This window comes from Geospiza fortis, unplaced genomic scaffold (assembly GCF_000277835.1).
Source record: "Geospiza fortis unplaced genomic scaffold, GeoFor_1.0 scaffold159, whole genome shotgun sequence".
Classification (NCBI taxonomy): Eukaryota; Metazoa; Chordata; class Aves; order Passeriformes; family Thraupidae; genus Geospiza; species Geospiza fortis.
The window spans coordinates 688,812-696,095 of NW_005054563.1; positions in this window are offsets into that span (position 1 = coordinate 688,812).

Below are 7,284 nucleotides of genomic sequence, written 5' to 3' on the forward strand. Positions count from 1 at the left end.
ACATGGGAAGAATTCTGTCTCCTGGAGGTGACTTGCAGATGGTCAGTTTTCAAAGACACAGAGCTGTGGGCAAACTAAAAGGTGAATCCAACCCCCAGAAGCTGAGGGGCTCAGATTGAAATGTCAGAACTGGGAGTGATGAGCCCCAGTGAGCTCATTAGACACCATGTGTTGTCCCAGGACTGTCAGTCATTCCTTTCACATCTGATACATGCTCTGAACATCAAAGGGCCAGTCCAGGGAGCATGAGCTGGGCATTATTACCAGACTACTTTATATAAAAGATCATATGTGCATCCCTTTTCCACTCTCTTTCAACCTCCAGCATCTAAAGATCTCATTATCCAAAAAAGCACCACCCCCTACTGTTAATTATATATAGCAAATTCCAGTCCTCATTCAAAACGTCAGCAATACCTTTGACAGCCAAATAACTACGCTGCAAAATATGCATGACCTCTAAGTGTGCTCACAGACACTGCTGCCCACCAGCAGTACTATGCAGCTATCTAAGGAAGGGGAATGTTTGAGGAATAATTGCTATATCCAGCATCACCCCCCGCCCCCAGGCTGTGCTGCCACTGGTCTCCTTTGCCAGTGCAACATGGGGGGGCTGTGACACAAAATCTGGGTGCTGCAAGTGCCTAAAAGGGTTGGATGGGACCTGGCAGAACAGCAGGGCACTGATGGAGGTCCTCAGGTAAGAAGAGACAGCAGGGCTCAGCAGAGACCATGCCTGAGCCAATTTAGCAAAAATGAGAATATCTATAGTGAGAGGAGAGCCTGGCTGGTATTTATACCCAAACCCCTCTCACTAACACAGACCCAGAGCTGTAACTGCTCAAATCAGCCTCACAAAAGAAATTTGTGTTTCAACAAAGCCTTTTTTTCCCCTCTCCCCCCAACCCCTTCCTTCCACTTTTGCTTAGTTTCTCTGATGAAATCATCACCTTGTGACCTTAAAGGACGTTGCCAGGCATAAATGTCAAAGTGAATTCAACATTATCTAATTGAACTGTTGAGTCCAATAAAATGTGTGAGAGGAGTATAACAGAAATTATAAATGACAAAACAAAACAGTTGTAAATATCTACAACTTGGTATTAAACAATGAATCAGACTTCCAAATTCTTTTGGCTTTGTCAGACAATCTTCATACTGACATTTAAGAAAATGTGAAGCTATTCTTCATAACCAAATTCCCCAAAGTCAGTTATAAATCCATATTTTGATACTTTTTTGGTCAGTATTTTAGGAAACTCAGTTCTGAATGAAGCACACAAGTGCCACCTATGTTAAATTCAGATGGTGTATTGAAGCAAATAAAAATGGGGCTTCAGGTAAAAACTACAGCATCTAGCTCATGGTGAGAAAGGGTCTAAATGGTGCTTGAAGATGAGCTGATTTATTCCTGATTTATTGGTCAGACACCACTCTGGATGCTAAAGCTGTGCTTTTCAAGTCAGACTACTGTGTAAGTGCTTCTTAAATTGAACAACAGGGAGGACAATGCTTTTCACATAATGTAGGGTTTGTTCTTTGCTGGAGCATCTTCTTGCTGGGATTTGAATGAGAAGGCTTTGTCCTTTTTTCCCCCCTCACTGCACCTCACCCTTCAGGCACCATAGAAAGGCTGGTTGGGCTGTGATCACCCTGTGGCTTGCTCAGGATGAGGTGACACAGATTTCTGACTGTCACCTCCCTATGCCTACCCCTCTTTTGATGAAGTTTCTGAAATGAGCTTGGCTTATTTGCGAAAGTCAGCTGTCCTAGCAGCATTGGGGTTATGCTTCAGCTGGATTGACTGCAGTCATGGTGTCTGTGAAAAGGGGAGATTTCCTCAAACCTTTAGTGTTTGATTAATCTGTAAGTGCCCCAGGAAAGCCAAGACCCTTGGGCCAGCCTGTCTGTCAGTGTCCTGTTATGGAGACTCTTCTGAAACTGTCCTGCTGTGCCAGAGGATGGTTTGGCTGACTTGTTCAGGGTCACACACCAAACACAAAAACTCCTTCTAGGTCTCCACACATTCACCCACTATCAGCACCCTTGAAGGACTCACATTAACAGTTTATGGAATGATGTTTTATCAATAAAACAGTGACAGGTTAAGGTTCAAGGATTGCAGGTGATTGTTTCTGACTGCAAAGACTATTCAAACAATACATGAATTCCAAGCAAAATCCTAACAAGCTCCAGTGCCAGTAAAAGCCAGCTCAAGATCATTTAACACACACAGAGTACAGCTCTTACCTGAGGAGAGGGGTTTCACCACAGCTGCTGATTCAACAGCAGGACATCTTTATCTCCTTCAGTTTTCAGATGCTCTGTGGCTTATCAGAAAGTATCACCAAGCCTCCTCTTCTGCAAGGGTTTCAACAGAGCCCAGCTGTAATATCTGCACTCCACTCCACTCCACTCCATTCCATTCCATTCCAATCCCTTCTTAGTCCCCCCTAGATTGTGCGGGAATTTGGGGATGCTGACCATGTTCTGTCCAGGGAGAAGGAGCTGTATTTTCCCTTATAATGTCTGTACCATTATCTTTCAATCCCCAGTCATTTTCCCACACATGGAGACCAGAGACAAACACCAGAGCTTTGGTGGTGTCCTTTGCTTGTAAGAAAAGCTTTACAATGTCCCCACAGTTTGTGCCTATCAGAAATAATCTGTGATTTGCCAGAATAAAAGAGCCAACAATGTAGTAAATTTTAATTATTTTGCTCCCAGTTTCAAAGCCACTATACTGGTTCAACCTTTGTAAGAATCATTAAATGGAATAACTCACTGCTTTCTTGCAGATATCCCCCCTGACAACACCTCACCTTGCCTGCTGACCTTGAAGAACTTTTGCCAAGAATTCCTGAGCCTGGCTGTCTCCCAGTGGCCTTTATCAGAGCTTTTGTAAGTTACTGCCACAGGGCTCATGCAGAATAGGAGAGGCAAAGCTCACTGACATCCATGGCACACCACAGTCTGTGGTGGGCTTTCATATCTTAAACCTGCTCACCAAACCCTTCCAGACCTACCACAAAGCCCTGAAGCTCAGGCTGGACTGCCTGACTTGCAGGCCGAGTGTTTCTGAGAAAGAGGAGGGAAATAAAAGACGAGAGGTCACTGTCCCATAGGAACACTCCAATGCTCTGCTGCTCTGTGTCTAAACTCAGTTCTTAGTCCCTGATGTGAGAAAAAGAAGCCCCTGAGCTCCCTCCTGTGGATGAGTGTTTTTTCAGTGTTTAGTTCTACTTGTTCAGAGACAGTAGCTTTGTACAAAAATTGCCTGAAGTAGGATTAAACCCTCTACAAAACAGAGTTCTGCTTAGCAGAGCATTTTTCTTCTGACTTGAGCCATAAATGTTTTTGAAAAACCCAAATGCCATTAAAAAAGCCAGTGTGAGGAGGGAGAGGGAGGGTGTGTCTTCCTTTCTTCGACTGTAATTATTTGAGAGACAAGGAGCTGACAGCCTTCTAAATAGATTACATTATAGTTAACAGATAATAAGACTGATATTCTTACAAAATTCCAGCAGGCTGATGGAAATTAGCAACCCAGTTAAGCTTTCTGTGTTGCAAACTTGTGTACAAATAAGATTATTGGAAATCCAAATTGTGAGTCTATTCATTTTATTTTGCAAGGAAAGGGTCACAATTTCTATTTAAAAGAGAGAGGCCAATCACCAGTAAACTGCAAACTGTTAGTAAGCAGTCTAATGCACCGAAAATATTTCCTACACAAAAAAATGGTGATTCTATACAAAAAAGATCCTTTGTGTATCAAGATAAGAAAATTTAGAGTTCATTAAGGAGAATAAGTAATCTTGTCTGGCTTGCACCAAGAACGATATATCAAAGTGTTTTGTTCTGTCTTTTTTTTTCTTTTTCTAATAGACCATTCAGAAAAGGTAAAGGAATCAAAAACATGTATGAAAATACAAAAGGACATCTATAATTTGTCTGAGTCAGAATTAATACTTCATTTAGATGTTAACCAGCAGTGCATCCCATGAAATATTAAAAGAGTTAATCATATTCCCACCTAATCTACACATATTAATGTGGTTTTTTATTCTTGAAAGATTTAAAGAGCAAATCCTGAGTTACAGCTGTTTCCATTCAGATGCACAATTGGTATTCCAAGCTCTACATGAATCTCAAGACTTGATAATTTTCCATTCTTTTGAGGCTTTTCAGACATAAAAAATAATGGAGGTTTGCACAGGTATTTTGTACTGTAGTCAATCATTGTATAAAAAAGATTAATCTGGGGAGCTGCAGTAAGTTGTGTGCCAAGATTAATTACCCCAGCTCCCTACCCTAAGCATTAGAGCTTCTGACTTGTTGGATCTAGCTCTGCCTCCAAAATAATTTTTGGAGCTGAATCCTCTGACTGAAATCTTCAGTCACCAACTCTGTAACAGGTGGGGATCAAAACCCTCACTTGAGTGCTCTGTGATGAGTCTCCCCTGTCTTGGGTGATCATGTTTTCCCACAGAAGCTGTGCATAAGGGAGGAGGTAAAATCACCAGAGCAGTTGTCAGTAATGCAGTCTGAGTGAGCTAAGCAGGCTCCCAGCTTGGCAGAAATGTTGAGCTGCACTTGAGTTTGCTGAGTTTTCTGCAGATGCACATTCCCAGTTAGTCACTGTAGGAAAGACAGAAACAACTTCTGCTAGTCAGAGAGACTTTTATCTAAAACTGCGAGGCTGAAAATATCCCAGGTAGGTGTCTGAGTGAATTAGAAATTAGATTTGAAGAACTTACACTAATAGTATTGTAGTGTTGAAATTACATGCTCACTGCCTGCTTTATTCTTTGAAAATGACTTAAAAATGCTTTTGCAGAACTCAAACACAAAACCAATCAGCTCCATACCTTTACCAAGATGCAGTTTGGTACTATTATAAGTAGTAACTCTTGATCTTTGTGCCATATTCCTGTGTATATGTATATATACAGAACAAGGCTCTATTTCACAGACATCTCTCTTCAGCCTCACAGCCCTCTATAATTTCTGAAAGCCTGGAGAAGAGCAAAGACCTCTACTAGACCCTCTCCACTGCTCTTAGAAAGCAGTTGTGTTTCACCACTATTTGCAAGATGGACAAAATTTAGGAAGCAGGTGGCCTGAATCACTCATCATTCTCCTGAAGTGAAACATCACTTGGTGCCCAAATCCTCCCGAGTGCCTCTGTGGCCACATCAGGGGTCACTCATTGGAGCCAAATAAATATTCCAGACATAATGTTTTGTAGAAAAGGGATCAGGATGATCCCATGCAAAACTGCATGTCTGTGTTTACTCTTCCCATCTGTGCTTTTTATGGGTTTGATTCTTTTTAAATGAAGATTTTCCCAACTCTTGTTTTGTTCTCCTTTAGAGCACTGACAAAGAGATTATTGGAACTTCAACAAAATTGTTTTATGGTGTTTAGAAATTGTGCCATTTATCAAATCTGGAAAATATTTTAAAAGGTAGTTCTCTTCTACAGACTGTAACTGTGGAGAAAAATACATCAGAAGATGAAACACAGCAGAGGATGCTTGGGGGAACTAAGACACCATATTGTAGACTTCAGTGAAAAGACAGTAAAGAATTTTCTTTAGTCAAAGAAATCCCACCATTAATACTCAATTGAATAAACACTACATGAATTATGAGTGGGATTTTTCAAGGATGCTCAATATTGACTTAACTCTGCTCTCATTCACACAGAAGAGGAGCAATCAGCAACGCCAGTGAGAGCAAAGCCTGGCCAGCAAAGCCTCCTGCTTGAGACTGAGGGGGGAGACAAGGAGGGAAGGATCCATTCCTGCAAAGAACCTGCCCAGGATATTGGCAGCCCTCAGCATCAGATATTCACAACTCAGCTGCTCATAACTGAGGAAAACACAATTATATTTGTTTTTTTCATCCCTCTCACCTACCTTGCTTCTCCTCACATACTCTGCACCTCTTAACACGTGGGGACAATCACCCTGCTGATGTCAGACCCATTTCCACACTGCCCAAACACTCCCAGTGACTGGAAGTGTGACCTGCTGCAAGAAGATTGTGCAAACTTTACAGCAATTCTAATCTTATATGAGGTACATATGTTCAAATATTACCACTCCAGGGACTAGAGTTGCTCCTGCCTCATATATTTCATTCCCTTTGATGCACAAGAGAGTCCCTGCACTGGGAGAAGCCATTCTCATGCTCCCTGATTTCTCCTGTGCTGTTTCTTTGTTTATATTTGATTCTTTCTTTAAGGAGGGTCTTGAACAATGAGGAGCAGACAGTTCAACACTCTTCATCTGTATTCTCCTGCTTGGAACAGCCTCGAGGGGGAAATACACGAGTTAATTGTGGCTTTTCATCTGCAGGCACCATGAATTTCAGAACACAACATTGTGATATTTTCCCCTTAAACTATAATGATAGATACAGAAATATGATATGGATGTGCTCACACAGGGAAGACGAGACAGTGTTTGTTCTGGGATGCAAAAAGCTGTAGTTTCTAGCCTTGACTTGGATAACCATAGCTTTTTTGGAAATTATTTATATTACAGTCTTTTGATAAGTTATAAAAGAGACACATACAGAGGCACGCACAACCCTACTTTTACATATTCATAAATGTATTTTTATGCATTTAAGCCTTGATAGTGCCGTGACTGTCAGACAAAATAACTGCATGAATGACCTTGAAAGCAATAAAATAAGAGGTGATAAATACAAAATGAGGCTAGGTCAGCAGCACACCTGGCTGCAATGCAGGCAAAAGGCATTACTGACTGCTCCTAGATTTTGCTGAGTAACCCATACTTTCCCCTGGAGGTGGAGCACAGCGTGAGGCTCAGGCATGATGAAATCCCTGTGAATCCCTCCTTCCTTTCTGGGAGAGAGCTGAGGATAAGCCTTTAGGTGGAGCTCACTTACCACTGCTTTTCCAGCTGGACACAGCTGGCCTGGGCCAGCCCTGCAAGGAGAGAAAGCAAAAATAATCTCCTGATTTTCACAGCTCAGGTTAATAGCCAGGCTCTTCACAAGCTAAAAAAATGAGATTGGAGGTGTTGTGAGCATGGGAGCACAGGACAGAGGATGCACCCAGCACATTCCACTGGATGGCTGGAGCAGGCTGCACTGGGCTGTGGGACAGGGAGGGAAGACTCTGTGACTGGGACAGGAGGGCAGGATTTGTGCCCAGCATAGGGAATCAGCTGCAAAGTGTGTGGTTCCTAATTCCCCCATGATTTCTGTGAGATCTGGCATGCTGGAGAGCAGTAGCAGGAGTGAGTGGAAG